This window comes from Ursus arctos, unplaced genomic scaffold (assembly GCF_023065955.2).
Source record: "Ursus arctos isolate Adak ecotype North America unplaced genomic scaffold, UrsArc2.0 scaffold_6, whole genome shotgun sequence".
Lineage (NCBI taxonomy): Eukaryota > Metazoa > Chordata > Mammalia > Carnivora > Ursidae > Ursus > Ursus arctos.
In genome coordinates this window covers 58,818,442-58,838,366 of record NW_026623078.1, presented here as the reverse complement: position 1 = coordinate 58,838,366, position 19,925 = coordinate 58,818,442, and the positions used below count along the sequence as shown (strand labels likewise).

Below are 19,925 nucleotides of genomic sequence, written 5' to 3'. Positions count from 1 at the left end.
GTAGACAAGAAGAGAGTATGATTAACTTTATTAGAAAGGCAAACTAAGAAATTGAGTAGGTATTGCTCTGCCAAAGAAATATAGTGCTTTTTTTTTTTGCTTTCAATGTTTAATGTTGATTGTCTATAGTCATTTTAATTTAATAGGGAAATCATTACACCTTTTATAAATAGTCTTTAGTGTTATGTTTTTAAGTATGTGAAACAGGGGCACGTGGGTGGCTCAGTTGTTAAGCGTCTGCCTTCGGCTCAGGGCGTGAACCCAGGACCCTGGGATTGAACCCCGCATCGGGCTCCCTGCTCCACTGGGAGCCTGCTTCTTCCTCTCCCACTCCCCCTGCTTGTGTTCCCTCTCTCGCAGGCTGTCTCTCTCTGTCAAATAAATAAATAAAATCTTTAAACATGTGAAATAGAAAAATACCACAATTGAGGACTACCACCCTGCTCAACATCGTATTTGTGTCTTTTCTCTCAGATTATCACCTGTGTGTGAGATCTTCCTGACTCTAACACAGAGAGTCTCCACCCTCTTACAATAAAGAGGAGAAATTTAGAGCCAAAGAATGTTCCAGATCTGTTGGAGGTTCATGAGACCTGGCTCTGTTGTGCTGTTTTAATCCACAATTATATACTTGTTACTAATGTAAGCATAATAGCATACAGCACAGGAATCTTCCACCATACCCTCTATGCATGTCTTGGGTTTATTATCATATGATTTTAGAGGTGTGGTAAAGGTTGTTTGTTCAAATGTGTATCTCCCTTGCCATCTGTGCCTCAATATCTAATATTCCAACAAGAGAGGGTCATTCCAGTGGGTTGAAACTCTCTTTTGCTGTCTCCTAGGAAACATGCAAGGATCAGCTATAATACACAAACTCACTAATCTGCCGTCAATATCCTGGCTTGAATTAATATATAAGATTATTTTTCAATCAGTGTAGAGAGAGCATGGTTTTGAGGAAGAGGTCAACAGACAGGTAGGTTTTAAAAGTGACAGAGAGCCAATTTTATTTTAAGCAGCATGAGTTTTGATAAGTTTAGGACAGAACATCATGAGAAAGGAAACTATGAGGGAATAGGAGAACTGAAGTCAGATCTAAAATACTGAGTTTTAAATTTTTTTTTTTTTAAGATTTTATTTATTTATTTGACAGAGAGACAGCCAGCGAGAGAGGGAACACAAGCAGGGGGAGAGGGAGAGGAAGAAGCAGGCTCCCAGAGGAGCAGGGAGCCTGATGCGGGGCTCGATCCCAGGACCCTGGGATCACGCCCTGAGCCGAAGGCAGATGCTTAACGACTGAGCCACCCAGGTGCCCCGAGTTTTAAATTCTTGATAGGATCTATCACATATCCGTTTCATGACCTTGAGAACATACTTAACATTAGAATCTCAGTTTCTTAATTTATAAAATGTAAGTAAACCATATGTTCACCAGAGTTGTGTTGTGAGATTTAGGTTGGCGCAAACTGCAACTGGCATAGGTAAGCACTAAGGAATTATCGAAAAAACAAGCAAGCAGAGTGGTTTATCAGTAAAAGCAAAGCTTATGGAGCTACATAAAGAGGAATTTGTATCTGTCACCTACTAACTGAGTGACCTTAGATTTGTGCTTCAGTTTTTGACTAATGAAAAATATAATCTTTACTCCAAAGAGTTATTGCGAAGATTAAATGAGGTGCTACATAGCATCTGGTACAGTGTCTACTTCCTGGTACGTTACCCACTGAAGCTGAGTCCACTTGGGGGCACCTGGGTGGCTCAGGTGGTTAAATGGCTGACTGGATTTTGGCTCAGGTCCTGATTTCAGGCTCCTGGGATGGGCCCCTGCATCAGGCTCTGTGCTCAATAGGGAGTCTGCTTCAGGATTCTCTCCCGCCCTCTGTCCCTCTCCCCCACCCCCCAACCCCAAGAAATAAATAAATATTTTTTAAAAAAACCAAAAACAAAAAAACTGAGTCAATTTGTACTTTCACTGGAAGCCCAGAGAACCATTGGCTTTTTTCTTTTTGTCAAAATGTAAATTTCAAAGAAGTCTTTCAATAATATTATTAAAGCGAAATCATATAGGAAGTAATCAACTCTGTGTCTGTGTCTGTGTCTGTGCTTGTGACCCCCTGACATTAATCAGTACACACTTAAATCCATAAAACTGAGTTTATTCCGTTGCCAAGAAACCTGCCTTACCCAAGTTGTAATCCCAGACAACTTTTCCATTTTGTGTGTTTTCACTATTGCTTTGTTTAATCTATTGAAACGTAAAGTTAACAGTAAGGCATACAGACAGAAATCACTTTTAAGAAAAGAACATTGCTTGATTTCTATTTAAGGTAACTCTAAGTTGACACAAAGACTTGTAAATTTGTTTGGAATTCCAAGCACATCTGCCCATAGAAACAATACTAGACATGATGATTAGGTTTCCAGGTCAGCTGGAAGGAAAAAAAAAAAAACAATACAAGCCACGAGATCCCTGAGCTGTAGGATTCAGGGCACTAGTCTGAGGGCTGCCTTTTGAGGGAGAGAGGACTGTGGCCATTGGAGGCAAGATCAGCCGAAGAAAGTATTCAAAGCAGTGAAGTCTTGTGTTTGGCCTCTTCACATTGTCCATTCAGCACTCCTCAACGACTGTTTGATCTTTCTTTTCCCAGGTCTCACATACTACCTTTTAATAAAACACTTCATGCAATTCTACTAGGTTTCCCTCCTCTTTCTGTCCCTCCCTCTTAAAGCCCTCACGCTTCAGAATTATTCACCTGTCCTTCATCTGTAATTCAAACTCTTGCTCCCTCTGTGTCACAAGTCCTAACCAGGGAGAAGCAAGATGACTACAATAATTTGTAGTAAAGTGAATTATCTATGGTTTCATTGGCTAACAGTTCTTTACTTTTTTTAGAGGACAATTATCTTTCCAAATGAACATATAATTAATGTTATTTCAGGACATGTAACAAAGTCAAAACAAAAGACAAACTGTGTGTTGTTGTGTGCAGGGCCCCTGCCTCAGGTCATTCAGGTTCAAGGTTGGGGGGAACATAGGAGGTCTGGGCCAGAGGCGAAATCCACCTCTGTTCTCTTGGCCAAACCTTATACCCAGGTGTTGAGTGGCTTCAGATGGGAGGGAGACACCTTTTTCTAATTTGTAAAAAAGTGTGGCAAGGTCTAGTGAAGCACTAGTGGCCCTGTGTGTATGGTGTGGGCAAGCTAATTTTTTTGCAAAGGGTGGGCACCAGAGAAGCCAGCCTTCCACTGGAGATCATACGGCAGGTGCCATTTCTGCATTATCCAGCTAGTTTCTGTTTTCAGTTTCTGATTCATACTATCTTGAAACGTTCCAATTCAGTTTTCCCTCTGGAATGGATTCTTGGCAGTATAGTAGTGAGAGAAAACGTGATGAGGATCGCGTGTGGGTCTAATTTGGGTCAGAGTTCATCAATGTGGAGGAAGAGGCGTTTTCTTTGGTGACATTGTGCACCCTCATGGGCAGCCTTACTGCACTTTTTTCGACTCGTGGCTATGGCCTGAGAGTATTTCCCACACTCTTTGAGGAGAGTTACAGGATTATTTATAAACTACCCTGCATTTACCTCTTTTACCTTATTTACCTCTTCTTTCCTATCTCTGTTTCTGTCCCTCTGGCTTTCTCTTCTCTAGCCATAGTGAACTACTTTCATTTCCCCCAGAAGCCAGGCTTTCTCTTGCCTCTACAATCTAGATCTTTATACCCTCTTCCCTTTAGTGGGAGCCCTCTCCCACAGTTCATCATCTGGCTGAGTCCTAGTTTTCAGATTAATGTTACTCTGATAAGTTGTCCATGCCCTTCATCTATTATTAACTCCACTCAACCAAGACTGGGTTAGGTGCTACCACCGGAAGATCGTAGAGCTTTATTACTTTTATTTTAACTACTTGTTATCCTAGAAAGACTGGAAGCTCTGTGAGGGAGGGGCCCAGTCTCTCTTTCATGGCTGTGTCCATAACACCTAGCATAACAGAGATGATCAGTGAATTTTTGCTGGGTATTTTTTTTCTTAAGATTTTATTTATTTATTTATTTATTTATTTATTTATTTAAGAGAGAGAGCATGAGCAAGGGGAGAGGCAGAGGGAGAGGGAGAAGCAGGCTCCATGCCGAGCAGGGAGCCTGATGCGGGACTCAATCCCAGGACCCTGGGATCATGACTGAGCAGAAGGCAGACGCTTAACTGACTGAGCCACCCAGGCTCCCCTTGTTGAGTGAATATTATTATCATTCAAGTCATACGTTTAGATCTACAAGCCTGTGTAGGAATAAAATTGCCATCTGGATTTGAGGCAATGTACCTAGTCATGATTAGAAAATGCTCTGATTCAGTTGTATTAGTGAAGGGTTATGCAAGCTTCAAATCATTCAGTCCTGTATCTTTAAAATCATTTAACGTGAAAACCATGTGAAAAGGTAAAAGAGGAATTAAGGGTCATTTGGAGGTAGCAGCTGACTTGGGCAGGACAAGGGAAAAATATGTAAGTCACCTGGTAAGGATTTGGGGGTGGTGGGGGTAGTATATGCCCCTATGGTACTGGTGTTCTCAGTCTGCATACAACACTTGGGAGAGACCTATTGCCAAGGTCCTAATGTCTTTGACTCTTTTCTTTCTCTTCTGTTTACAGCACACTTGGAAATAGCAAAACTGAATCAACCCAAGATGTAGAGAGCCAGCTTGTGCCATTCAAAGCAAAATTTGAATCCATTTATCCTAACAGGAAGCCAGCAATTATAATGAAGATATTTGTAAAACAGGAAGGAATCTCCAAATGTCCGAGTGTCTAATGAGTCTACCTGTTACTCCAAATTCTTCTTCCCTATAATCATAGAGGCCAGGTTCACAGCATTAAACCTTTTACATTTATAATTCCATAAATGATACATCCAGGAAAGATACGTCTTCTATTTAATTCATTTATTTTCTTGACCCAAGAAAAGAAGAAATTGTCTGTACAGCTACTCTGAATTGTAAACAACTGATGTTCCCTCCAGGTTTAGCAAGAAACATGGAGATTTTACTTACAAACTGAGATTTATCTTTGTTTAGGAGAGGGCTGGAAAATTGCTAGGCACCATAAGACAGCGCATCTACATTCTAGCACGGGCTATTACTCAAGTCTGTGACTCTGATCATGACCATGTGCGTGTCCGGTGGGTACACCCCACTGGTGTTTTGTACAGGGAAGCTAGATGGTAATTTCCTGTGTCCCCATGGATGCTTTCACAGTAGCAGTCACTTTCCTGGGGCTTCAGGCAGAGGGGGATTTTCTCTCAAAGCTTAAGCACCTCCTGGCAGAGGAAATAGATGTAAACAGAACATTACCTATTTTCCACGGTGGCACCAATTTTAAAACTGTGCTATTTTAAAACAAAGAAACAGATGGAGAAGTTAAAAGGAAATGAATCCTATATTTGCTCTTCGGAAAGCACTTACTGGGTAATTGCTGGGCTCTGAGTGGCCTGAGGTGGGAAATGGGACTCAGATTTAATGAGATCCAGCCTAAGGCACCATTTGCGGAAGCCCAGAATGGCAACAGTAGAGGGTTATTTTCCTGCCTTCTGATTGTGCTTGCTTGGCCTCTGTGAAATGACCGGAATTTCTTAGTCTAGTACTATCGGATGCATCCCATCCCATAACAGTGGCTTCTAGGGACACCAGTTTGCAAGAGCACATAGGCAAACCAGTGTTGGGGAACCAGTGCCCTTCCAGGGCTAGAGGTCGGCCTGTTCCATAACAAAGGGGTTGACAAGATGGCTGTGATGTTCCCCTGAGCATGGCTAAACTAGGTTTCTCCCAACTATAGCCGCCCCCCCTCTTCCCTTTTCTTAGAACATTTACTTTAGAAAACTTGAAATTATAAATTCTTTCTCTGCCCCTTTGAAATATATGTAAATCTTCCTCCAGCCTTTTGCCAGGTTTACAACCCAGGACTTTTTCTTGAGGACCTGGGAACCATCTCTTTGAAATATAAACATTGAAGGAGACAACACCTCTTTTCCAGTCCCTGTGGTAGGGTAGGAGCCTAACTATAATGGAGACCAGTTAGTAAACACAGAAGGCTTACTTACAGAGAAAAACATTTGCAAACTCAAAATAACCCATCAGGCCGGACAGAACACACAGATGAACCTTTCTCCTAATTTCCTCCACTCGCTCACCCCAGGACTTAAAAAACTCCCTACTGTTTGTTTTAATGGACTTAAGTTTGGTCTCTCTGCCTTCCCTTATTTCAATAGTCTTGAATAAAGCCTTTATTGTCTATTGAACTCTGTCCAGTGCAATTTTAATTTGAAAGGGTCTAATGCAAAAAATGGTGGTGAGGATCTTGAGTCATTTAACAAAGTAGGTACATTAGTTTGCTGGGGCTGCCATGACACTGTACCATAATAAAATAACAGAATCTCCCCATACAGGCGGCTAGAAGTCCAAGATCAAGGTGTCAGCAGGTTTGGTGCCTCCCGAGGCCCCTCTCCTTGACTTGCAGATGATCACCTCCTCCCTATGTTTTCAATGGTCTTTCTTCTGTGCACATGCAGCCCTGGTGTTTCTCTGTGTGTCTAAGTTTTTCTTCTTCTAAGGACACCAGTCAGATTGGATTAGGATGGCTTCATTTTAACTTAATTAATTACTTTTAAGGCCCTATTTCCAAATACAGCCACATTCTGAGGTACTAGGGATTAGGACTTCAATATATAAATCTGGGGGAACACCATATAAGCCATAACATTGGGTCTGTATTTCTTTTGCTGCTGGCTCTGACATGGGGAAGCTGATGGGACTCCACTTTAGAACAGCTCTGTCTCTGCTGTTTTTCTACGAGGCTCCATTTACTCATGATCTGTATATGGCCTCTGAATAAGCCAAAGAAGCTATATTCCCATTTCAAGAGGGAAGCAAGAAAGTGAATCATTCTCTGAGTTTTGTCCTAGGCCCCAAACACCTGATAACGCCTAAGAAGAGCCTGATCCCAAACATATTCCAGGACATTTGCTTCAAACCCACGTTGGCTGACGCTTGCATCAATACTCCTACCTTTGGTAATTTGTGGAATGATGCCTATTGTTCACCTGACGCTCACCTGGATTCCTGGAGGAACACGTACACTAGACCCTTTTTTAATATAAACCCCGGGCCCCAAGCAATGACAAGACCCATCTTCCTTTCCTGTCTTGAGTCTCCCAGATACTCCGCCTGCTAGTCTCTACCTGTGACACTATTCAATAAACTGTGTCCATGTTCTCTGGCTCACATCCAATTTCTATCCGGCATGAAACCAAGGTTCTGTGGGACCGTCCCCTGGGTTCTTGGACTCAACTTGCCTGCATCATCTCTACCACTTCCTTCTGAGAGGAAACTGCTTCCTGAAGCTGCCAATCCAGCCATCGTATAAAAACCTTTCTCCAGGATAACAGCCACCCATATCTTACAAGTTCCCTACCCTCAGCACCAAAAAGAATGTAGATGAATATTCGATGCTTGCCAAAGGAATGTCTACATATGGAGAGGACGTGGGAAGGAGAGGACAGGGCTACTCAGTAGGAAATGCGGATTTGGAAGATGAAGATATTTGTTACACAAGTTTCTCTTTTGTCCCATTATATTACCACATCACCTTAAAGTGCCAATCAATGTATCTTTTTAAAAAAATCCTATAATTGTGTTACAACTAGCATAATTATATTTTTATTACAAGTGTTAAACAAATACCAACTTTTAATATGACAATTTTGGTTACTCTATTTTGGCACTTCTCTTTCAAGAGACCATCAACCCCCCCCTTCCCCCCACACAAGTAAACTTCTAAAAGACCCTGCCTAAGGCAACTCAAACAGCTCTTTGAAAGTGTTTCAGAAGAACAGAAGTAAAGCTGAGAAGAAAAGTTCCTTTTAGAAGTCCAAATAAAAGATCAGATCCCACTTTATATTAGAAGAACCCAGAAATAGAATAATCGATGAATACAAGATACATCTCTGTATAAGGCATGCTATGTTCTTTGACAAATTTATTTGACGGCTAATTTAAAAGACTGATAAGATTGCGAGCCAACATGCCTCATCAGTAGCCCCACTGCCTGCCAAGAACTCACTCGTGTTCTCTAAAATAAAAATGTAAATACAAGTAGAGGTATTTATTATGAATTGGAACTAAAAGCTCCTTTCACGATGAGAAAATTGTCCTTGGGCAACATGAAGTTAAAAGCCAATTTTTCTGTTGCCAAGCTGTCGGATAAGCAAATAAGCAAGGAAAGTGCATACCAGGCCATCTACGTGGAAGTTCCGCTGTCCCAATAATTTGTTGAAAAACAGGTGTAAAGATGTATTTATTTTCGTATCATTTTTATTGTATACAATTTAAGTATGTATTTATGTGGGTTTTTTTTCATTTTTTCTAACTTGAGAGATACATGTTTAGCCTATTGAAAGTGATTTTACACATTGATTTTTTTTTCCCCAGAACCCTGCAACTTCACCCACAAATACTCATTACTTGTCTAAGTTCCTGACCTTAGGATTTACTGTACTGACATTGCGTATCCATGCAATTCAAGTCACCGGTCCCCTGTTCTTATTCTTGTGTGTGTGTGGGTGGGTGTGTGTGGGTGTGTGTGTGTGTTTTCTGGGAGACTACATTTCTTCCAAAATACTTCCAGCCTCCCAAATCCTCACCAAGGTCATAGGCTTTTCTTTCCCTTACTCTTTTTAGCTTTTATCTCATCCTTTCTTTGGTGTCCACTCATCTACTCTTTGGGGAGATTATTTCCCCACATACTCACCAATTTTCATCATCATCATCATCAAAATAAAACAACAAAGAACAGTTCACATTTACCTGATATTTACTACGTGCCAAGAACTAAGTGCCGTGCATGGATTAGTTTATTTACCTTCAGAACAAACTAATGAGGTCACTACCATTGATAATCATCATCACATCTTTTACAGCTGAAGAGTCTGGGCACAGAGATTAAGTAAGTTACCCAAGGACACCCAGCCAGTTAGTGAGAAAGTCAGAATTTGACCCCGGGCAGTCTGGCTGCAGAGTCTGTAACTGACTGGTATGCAGTAATGGAATATGTGAGTAGAAATGAACTATGATAAATCCACAGAAACTTTTCCAGCAATCCTCCATGCATTGTTTTCTCCCCTAGACTGCCTCTGGATGATGAAGATCCAGGATAGCAATGCGCAGCCCCAAGACTTGCACTGAACTGTTAAGTGAGTGAGACTCTGAGCCCGCGAGATGCTAAAAAAGTAAAAAGTCTTTAGCCTCACAGCGTTAAGAGTGAGAAAGACTTGAAATTATAAGCCTGTTTGGTGGTAAATGGTATTAATAAGAAAATTTCGATGGCCAGGCTGTTTTTTTTTTTAAGTAGACACCCATTTCCAGGAGTTCTTAGCCACCTTATCATTGTGTCCTAATAATAGACCAGGGAGACCTACCTTAAGGTCATCTCAGACAAATTTCTTCAAGCACACAGATGCAGCCTCTTTTTTTCAAAGACACGAAGGGGGGGTCCAGAGGCAATTCAGAGAGGGGGAGCTGGAGCTGGTGTAAGTTGAATTGTCTGCACACCTGGATCAGTTTGTAGCATAAATGCAGTGAACTACAAATAAAAAAGAGCAAATGCAGAGGAAACTAAGATTAGATTGTTACCACCATGTATGTTTGGATGTAACTTTTAACAAGGTCTTTTGACTATTTTTTTTTTATGTTATACCAACTATATTTTTATAAATATATTTAAACTTCACTTTTAAAAGTTGCTCATATATTCACACCCTTATGCAGTTTTACATAAATGCTTAAATGCTATCCTTGCATATCCTATCATGTTTTGCTTTGTTTTCTGAGTGCCAGAATTTTTTTTCCCTTTTATTCCTATTACTCTCTTATCCTACCCAAACTGTTATCGTTCCATTTTTCTCCATGCTTTAAAAATAATATGCAAATGCCCACATTCATATGCGTATGTGAATATATTTACATGCACATAATGATAAATACACATAGAACTCATAAATATATATACATATTATGTATACAGAGTGAAATATATGTACATATATCTACATCCACAGATATATACATGTATACACAACTATAAATATATACATATATCTTGTGCTCTCAGTGAAGTTCTTTCTCTTTCCCCCACTTTCATTTGTAGAAATGAAGAGGGGCCTCCAACACTCCTCCTGGCACAATACACCCTTTGCATCCCTTCAGAGCCGACCTCTTAGGTCTTCAGGCTAATGCCATCACTCTCCCATCTTTATGCGATGCAGCCCAAGGGTCCCTGGCTTATTACCGTCAGTCTCGCAGCTCCATACGAATTCATCTGTTCTCTATAATTCTGTCTTCTCACTTCCCCTGCACTTTCTGGAATTTACAGTAGGTACTCCACAAAATCCACTGTTTTCCCATTCTCCTCTGTGAATATTTCCTTCACCTGTGTATTAGCTTTCTGTGGCTGTTATAAAAATTATTACAAAGTTGGTGACCTAAAACAGAAATTTACTCTCTCAATTATGAAGTCCAGAAGTCTGATACCAGTATCACTGGGCTGAAATTAAAGTGATAGCAGGGCTGTGCCCCCTCAAGAGGCTTTAGGGAAGAAGGCACGCCTTGCCTCTTAAAGCTTCTCGTGACTCCTGGCATTGCTTGGCTTGTCACGTCACTCCAAACTTCAAGTTATTTTCAAATCTCTCTGATCCATCGTCACACCACCTTCTCTGAGCACCTCTTCTTCTGTCCGTTCCATTTCCCTCTGCCCCTCTCTTGCAAGGATGCATGTGATTGCATTCAGGCCCCTCCTGGATAATCCAGGATACTCTCCCCATCTTAAAATCCTGAACTTGATCACATTTATTTGCAAAGACTCTTTTTCCAAATAAGATAACATTTACAGGTTGCAGGGATTATGAATTGATACCATTGGGGCCATTATTCAGCCAACAACAAACTGCTGGCTCTATCCCAAACCTGATTCTTCCCTAAGGAATCTGCTTCTTCTTCGGGACCCTCCAAAGGCTGCTAGGTTTTTGTTTGTTTGTTTGCTTGCTTCTTTTGTTTTTTAATTTCTCACAGCCCAGAAGTGAGGTAAGTGTCCTCCTTGATCTTCATCAACAACACTATCCCTCTCTCCTTCCAAAAGATGCCAACTTCAGAGCTCATGCTCCCATACTGTCCCATCCACCCCCACGATAGCTCTCATCCACAGCCCCTCAAGCTACTCCTGAACAGTGTTAGACCACTTGCTCCAAATCCTCCTAACACTACTCCTGTTACAATTCTTGGTAATTTCAATACCCATGCATGCAGTCTTTCTAATCCTCTGGTTTCTCAGTCTCTTACCCTCCTCTCCCGTAGTATTTTATAACTTTACTTCATCTCAGCTTTTCAGTTCCGTGATGATATACCAGCTCTTGTCAATACCAATACTAATAACACAAATACTAATAAAAAAAACTGACTCCCCTTCACATCTCAAATTTTATTTTTTTATTTTTTAAAGATTTTACTTATTTATTTGACAGAGATAGAGACAGCCAGCGAGAGAGGGAACACAAGCAGGGGGAGTGGGAGAGGAAGAAGCAGGCTCATAGAGGAGGAGCCTGATGTGGGGCTCGATCCCATAACGCTGGGATCACGCCCTGAGCCGAAGGCAGACGCTCAACCGCTGTGCCACCCAGGCGCCCCCACAATCTCAAATTTTAAGTATTTTACCCTGACCATTATCTCCTATCTTTTTTTGTGTGTTTTTCTTGTTTTGTTTTTGTTTTATTTGAGAAAGAGAGAGAGAGAGAGAATGAGCAGGGGGAAGGGGAGGGGTAGAGGGAGAGGGAAAAGCAGACTCCTGGCTGAGCAGGGAGCCCTGATGCAGGGCTCGATCCCAGGACCCTGAGATCATGACCTGAGCCTAAGTCAAACACTTAACCAACTGAGCCATCCAGGCACCCCTTTCTATCTTTTCAGATAATTCCCCTAATACCCCAACTCCAAAAAAGCTCTGATGCATCTGGGACTATAATCTCTTGATCCTGTCACTGTTCATTATCCTTCACCCCTTTTATGTCACAGTGTCACTATGCCCTGTTTATGTTCAACTCTCTGCCTACTCCAGGTGTGTCCCCAGGCAGCTGCATGGCTGGGGAAAATCCTTGGCTGACCACGCTCACTTGAAAGGTATCAACTCAAGAAGATCATTGGTAGTGATGGAAAAATCCCCTGCCACTTCTCCAGATGATTTTCCTTACCTTTCCTCTTCAAACTCCCAATATTTCCATCCATCCTCACCCTCAGCTGATGACCCTGCTTCTGTACTTCACTATGAAAATAGAAGAAATTAGAGGACATCTTCCATGTACTCGCATCTGCCAACACCAGGGATCTATACTGCACACTCTGCCTTCCTTCTTGTCTATGATACAGAAACATCACCTTCTCGGACCATTCCCTCAATCTGTGCACCAAAATCCATTTCCAGGTAGTTACCCTGAAACATCACTCTAGAGGTTGCCACCTCTCCCTCCCATCATGAATATTTCCCTGCTGATGGCTTTTGTTAGCATTCAACCAATCTGAAATATCTGCATCTTAAAAATCAAAAGAAAACAAAGCATCCCCTTCCAGCTATTGCTATATTACAGTATTTCTGTTTCTCCTTTAAATCAAAACTCTCTTGTGAGGTTTGACCATTTGGTTCTTATTTCTCTTAATTTCCCATTCGGTCTTGAACCCTTTCCAATCAGGCATCCATTCCCAGCACCCACACACACAAATCTTGAAAATATAAATGCATAAGTGATTGCCATGTTACTAAAGCCAATGTCCTCATCCCATCCTCTCTAGCAGCAACTTTTGCCCCTCCATTTTTTGAACCAAGTTCTTTATCTGGACTCCTGGAACCTACTCTCTTGTTTCTCTTTCTACTATACTTACCAGTCATTCTTTCTCAGTCACCTTTCCTGTCTGCTTCCCAGTCTCTAAAGTTTGTCCTTTGACTGTTTGGTCACTATTCTATGCCCAGTGCATAGAAGTATGCAGATTGAATAAATATATAGAATATTTTTTGGTTTTATTCTAAGAAAATTGGATCATATCATTCACAGTTTTCTATATACTGCCATTTTAATGCAACAACACTTCATGGAAATCCCTTTAAGACAATTGGCATAGCTCTGTTTCATTCTTCTTAATGTCTGTGTTATATACTGTGGAGTGAATATGCACAATTTTTTAAAATATTTATTTATTTGACAGAGAGAGAAAGAGAGAGAGAGCATGCGTGCACAAGCAGGGGGCAGAGGGAGAGGGAGAAGCAGGCTCCCCGCTGAGCAAGGAGCCCGATGAGAGACTGGATCCCAGGACCCTGAGATCATGACCTACGCTGAAGGCAGACGCTTAAGGGACTGAGCCACTCAGGCGCCCCTCAATATGCAAAAATTTATTAAAATATTTCCATCCTATGAGCAAATATTTGTATGCAGTTCTTTTTTGCTGTGATAAATAAAGTGGGAATTAACATCCTTTCACTTTTATTCTAGTTGGGTAGTTTCCCAGGAGTAGGATTGTGGAACCAAGGAAACATGTATATTAAATGATAACTATTTTAGAATTGCTTCCCACAAAGCCTGTATTATTGATGTTTTTGCCAACAATGTTCTCTATTGCTGTATTCGATGGGTGTTTTCTCTCTTTCAAATTTCAGCTAGACTGATATGTGATGACTGTTCCTTTCACTGCTGTTTTCCTGACTAGTACATTTAAGCAGCATGAGTTAGCGGTTAGAAATATGGCTTAGAGGCCAGACTTCCTGGATTCCAATTCTGGTTCCAACACTTACTAGCTGTGTGACCTTGGACAATTCTGTTAACCTCTCTGTGCCTCAGGTACTTCAAGTGTCAGAAGGAGATAACAGGAACAACTACTTCATCTCTTTTATTTTTGCAGAGATTAAATATGTTAAACAATGTAAATCAGAGCAGTAACTGGAACAAAGTAAACTCTCAATAAATATTGCTTATTATTATTACTACTCCTATTATTATGGCATCTTTCCTTATGCTTCTGTTGCAAATCTGTGAATTAACTTTTCTTTCCACTACCTGTTTTTCGATTGCGTTATCCACCCCTATCACATCAAGTTGTAAATACTCTCTGTGTGCTGTAATATTAACACTCTGTCAGTCACCATAGGCTATGCTACATCATTTTAACATCCCGATGGCTCAGCTCAATGAAAGTTTATTTCTCAACTTGCCGAAGTTTCTTGTGGATCCTCCTTCAGCTTGTAAATATGACATCTAGGAAATGTTGCTTCTAAAATCATTGTTGCAGGAAAAGAGAGATCTAGAGGGTTGTGGTAGGCGGCTTTTGGTAGTTTTTTGGGGGTTTTTTGTTGTTTTTTGTTTTTGTTTTTTTGACAGAGTGCTCAGTGCCTGCACGGGGAGGGACAGAGGGAGAAGGAGAGAGAGAATCCCAAGCAGAGTCCAGGTTCAGCGATGCAGGGCTTGATGCGTGACCCTGAGATCATGACCTGAGCCAAAATCAAGAGTTGGTTTCTTAACTGACTGAGCTACCCAGGCCCCCCAAGGCTCTTGGTTTTCAGGTGCCTTTGTAATCCTCTCCTTGAGCAGGGGCTGGATTTCGTGACTCGCATGTAGCAGAGTGTAGTAGAGATGATGGGAGGTCACGTTTCAGATCAGGCTGCAAAAAAGACCTTGGCAATCTCAATAGTGTCTTCCTTCTGCTCTCTCTGAGAGAAGCCAGCCGCCCACTTGACAAGGAACTAAGAGAGGCCTTCAACCAACAGATAGCAAGGAAGTGTATTCTTCAGTCCAACAGACCCTGAGGAACTGAATCCTACAAACTACATGAACGAGTTTAGAAGTGGATCCTCCCCCAGTAGAACCTTCAGAGAAGATGAAAGCACAGCCCAACACTTTGGTTGCAACCTATGAGATATCTTGAACCAGAAAGCCTAGCCAAGCCTCATGCAGATTCCTTACTCACAATAACAGTAAGATAATAAATGTTTGTTGTTTTATGCCTCTAAGTTTTAGGGTAATTTGTTATATAGCATCGAATAACTAATACAAGGATAGAACACGGTATTTTTACAGCCAACAAGTGGAATATCATATATGCCCATGTCCCACTGGCCAGAATTTAGTTTCATGGCCCCAACTGTACTTGGGAAGAGAAAGTAGGATGCGAGACACATGGTGTTTTCTGTGCTACAACTTCCCCCTCTCCTCCTTGTGAACATTTTTTTCTGTATCGATTATTCATATCTTATCTCTGTTTATATTATCTTCTGCTACACAATATAGCTTTTCATTTTTTCACAGACAAATATCTACATCTTATATTTTCTAGCTTTTGATTTTCCAGAATTGGGTAAGAAGGTCTCTGTCAGCACTTGATCAGGTAGGAATTCTACTTCATTCTCTAGAAGATTTCTGTTGCTTTATTTTTTAGAGGAGTGTTCAATTCATATGTAATTTATTTTTGCATTTGCAGCATAATTTTTCTTTCACATGTATAATGATGATATTATCATTTATTAATAATCCACATACACCCACTGAATTAAACTACCAATTTAGTCATCGTATAGACTGGGATCTAATTCTAGAATCCCTTTCCTTAACTACTAACCTTGTCTATCACTGTACCAATGCAATACTGGTTCTATTACAATGACTTCCTACAACTTTCTTATATCTGTTAGGCAGGACCTCAACCCCATTGCTCTCTTCACTCCTTTTTTGCCTACTTCTTGGCAATTTTTCTTCAACATAAAACATAAAACATCTTTTTATCTAGTATCCCACATATGCCACAAATAAAAACAACAAAAAATCTCCTGAGGGTTCTAACTGGAATGATGCTATAGTTTAATATTAATTTGAAGATAATATTTGTATGATACACTGTTTATGTTTATTCTTCGTTCTCGAAAAAGATACTTTTCATTTTCCTACATATTTATTACATAAATATAATTATAAATATTTGTGAATATAATTCATATTATTTAATGTGTATAAAAGGAACCAACTTGAAAACCACTGTAGTATCCATCAGGCTTGGTCCTTCTGTGTTGTTTCCTGTTCTGCCTTTTGTACCATGTATAAATTTTTATCTTTTTCCCCACATTGTTTCTTAATTTACTACAGGGAAATCACATACCTTTTCTGTGCCTTACTTTACTCATCTCTAGTTTATAGAAACATTGCCTTTAGTATGCCTTATTGTACACTGAGAGGCATAGAGCGTGTTGATCATAGACAATGTAGTGTATTAAGACCACCTGGGTTTAAAGCTCAGTTCTACCACTTTCTGGCTTGGTAATTTGGGGCAAATTATTTAATTCCTTTGTACCTCATTTCCCCAACTTTAAAATAGGAATGATAATATTTCTTATCTCACTGGGTGGTTGGGAAGATTAAATGAATTAGTGAATAAAAACAATGTAGAATAATGCCTAGCACAGAGTATGATTTAATAAAGATTTATCTGTGTTCTTAATGGTAGTAGTAAATAATTACTGAAATTTAATTTTTATTATTTATATCTGCTTCAGATGCAATTATCTTCTCATATCAAGGAAGAAAAACTAAAGGAAGAGATTATTATTTATATTTATATGAAATATATATTTATAATATTTATATTTCTATTTCTTATATCCAAAGGAATTCATAAATGTAAATAGTTTTGGTTATTTGCTTTTGGTATTAAAAAAATGCTGATTTTTTTTTTTTTTTTTTTTTTTAACCATTGCTTCTTAGTAATTCAGATAGGGCCCAATGCAAATGTGTTTCTGTTCCCCAGTGAAATTTTAATGATTCCTTCAAGGAACTAGTGAAAATATTCAACAGTACTAAATCAACTGAGGGTATGTATTTTTTCTTTTTTTTAGAAAAATGAAGTTATTTGTCTTCTTGTTAATTTTTAAAATACAATCACTCAAGAAAGACATGCAAGTCTTGCCTTAAACTGCTACGGGCATTCCTGGATGGCATGTTAATTAGTCTTATTTACCTGAATTGTTGGGGGAATACCAAGAATTGTGCATCATTATTCACCCCAGGGACAGAACCCCCAAGCACAGGGAAGGTCAAGTGTATCTGAAGAAACAGAAATTATAGAAAAATGTTTCAATGTTTTTCTCTCCATCATACTCTTGCTTGTTGTTACGGTTCAGTATGATATTGCTTATGTGACATCAAGGGAATTTCCTCTTATCTGTCTTAGATCCTACCCAGTGATCACAGCATTTATTCATCCATCTCTACCATCATTCATTTATTTATTTAACGAGTAATTATTGAGTATGTATTAGCCATTGTTCTAAGAACTGGGGAAACAGCATAAAGAAAACAAACAAAAGGAAAACAACATTGCCAAAAGGCAAAGTTCCTACCTTTGAGGAATGTACATTCTGGTGAGGAATTCAAATAATAAGTGAGTAAATAAATTAATAATACAATACCCAGGAGTCATAGATACTATGCCTATCAGAGCTGGTCACTCTAAGTATGTATTATTGGACGGGGACTTATAGGAAGCCAGGAACCAGGGCCACAGAGGCCTGGAGGAGGAGTGTACAGACAGAAGATATCAAGATTACAAATGTCCTTGGTATATTTGAAAATTGGCAAGAAAGCCAGTGAGGCTGAGCACAAGGGCAAGGGGCAGAGCTCTGGAATATCAGCTCAGAAAGAAGCTAGGGGACAGATCCTGTGGGTCCTCTGGATAAGAGTAAGAACTTTGGACTTCATTCTACTTGTGAAAGAAAGACATTGAGGAGTTGAGGACAGGCAGAGAGGAGTGTTGATTTACATTTTAAAAGGATATTATCTTTATTCTTTCATTTGCCAAAACCATTATCTCCCCAGTCCCCACATTTACCTGCCTTTACCAGAACCTGAGTAAAGCTGAAAATGTGCTTCACTCACTCGTGGGGAATCCGCATCTTAAGAGATGGAATTGACTGGGTGACTCTGGAGCTAGTCCTGATTCCCCCCAAAAAGATCATCTGAGGTCTCTCCAAGGAAATTGAAGTTAGAACTTCTGGCTTTACCTTGATGGAAGATTTAGGCCACAATTACAAGCAAGGCTTTATTCATGCATTGTTCCCCCTGTTTCATTCACTCATTCAACAAATGTATACTGAATGTCCATCAGGTGCCATCAATATGCTAAGCACTGGAGATCAACCAAGAGTGAGACAGAAAAGTTTCTATGCTCACAGCACTTTTAGTTCATTAACTTCCATATGACTTGAGGGCCTGCTCTTCTCCCAGGACCAAAGTAGCTACATCTACTCTCCTAGTTTCAGAAAGGACTGTTTACAGCAATGTATTATATTAGGTCACCCGGCCACCTGAACACTCAAGTGGTCATGCATTTGCCAGGCTTCTATATTTATAACAATGAAATGTCTGGATTTATAGTCATTATTAAAAACGTACTCTGTGGCATGTTCCTGGTCTAGTGCCATCATCAGGCAAAAGGCAGTTTAAATTAATTTCATGCTTCTAAATGAAGGCACTTTGCTGTTGGCACAATGGTCATTCACTTATTATGTCTTTACTAATCTAAGACTTTAAAAAGAACTTATTAAACACAAAATGAGGCATTCATAGACACAAAGGCAATTATGTCTTATGAACTAGAATATATGTAACAGGATACAAATCAACCATCTTCTCTCCACTCAGGTAATTGTTTTAAAGGTTTACAAAGAGTCTAAGAAAGCATCCTTCATAGCTTTATATAGGCATAAATGGACAGGAAATGTGAACAAATCACTTCATTCAGTAAATAAACCCTTTAACCCAAACAAGCATTTGCTGAGAATCTATATAGAGAGAACTGAGGCTGCTCTATGATTCTTTCTGAAGATATCTGGATATCTGACTTTGGCTCTTGGCCATGATAAGGGTAGTGGGATTTGCCACGTGCTGTTTAAAGTCCAAAATGCCCCTGAGGACAGCTACACTGGTTTGTCCACTGATGGCTTTTTACCTGTGTGATGGTAAATTTTGTGTGTCAACTTGACTGGACCAAGAGAGAGCTGATACCCAGATAAAACATTATTTCTGGTTTGTCTGAGAGGATGTTTCTGGAAGAGATTAGGATTTGAATCAGTAGACTGAGTAAAGAATATTTTCCTCACCAATGCCAGTGGCACCATCTTTTATAACCCATTGTTTGAGGGTCTGAGTAGAACAAAAAGGAAGAATGTTAAATTTGTTCTATCTGCTTGGAGCTGGAACACCCATCTTCTCCTGTCCTGAGACATTAGTGCCTCTGGTTCTCAGGTCTCTGAACTAAGAATGGGACTTACACTATCCATCCTCAGATTCTCAGGCCTTCAGATTATGACTGAATTATACCACTAGCTTTCCGGTTCTCCGGAGCTTGCAGATGGCACACTGTGTGACTTCTCAGCTTCCATAATCATAGGACCCAATTCCTACAACAAATTTCCTCATATATACACACACATAGATAAGACATCTCATATACATGTATATTATGTATATTATATTTATAATGAAATTTATTACATATATAATATATACACCTCCATATACATATGAATTGGCTCGTGTGTGTGTATGTATATATATATATGTGTGTGTGTGTGTGTGTGTATATATATATATATAATCTGTGTGTGTGTGTGTGTGTGTGTGCATCTATGTGTACCTTGTCGGTTCTTTTTCTCTGGAGAACCCTAACTAATACAAGCAGTTGACAGCCAGGTTTGGCTATGTGACCAGAGGGACACAGAAGATCCTGCTGGGAATTTCTGCCCTGAGTTTTCCTGAATTAAGATTCATCACATAAATCTTTCAGTTCCATTTATAGATGAAGCAC

The 19,925-nt window shown here is 39.9% G+C and overlaps 1 protein-coding gene across 4 annotated transcripts in view; it reads right to left on the bottom strand.

Moving 5' to 3' along the window:
• The window catches only part of EMC2 (ER membrane protein complex subunit 2), a 560,958-nt gene that overhangs the window by 79,127 nt on the left and 461,906 nt on the right, over positions 1–19,925 (bottom strand). For 2 of the 4 annotated variants that reach the window (XR_008957805.1, XR_008957804.1), the window contains exon 19: positions 9,467–9,630. The gene's annotated coding sequence lies outside the window, so the exon portion shown is untranslated. Of the gene's footprint in view, positions 1–8,722; positions 9,631–19,925 lie in introns of those variants that run through there. The other 2 variants (XR_008957809.1, XR_008957814.1) reach the window with 1 other exon arrangement.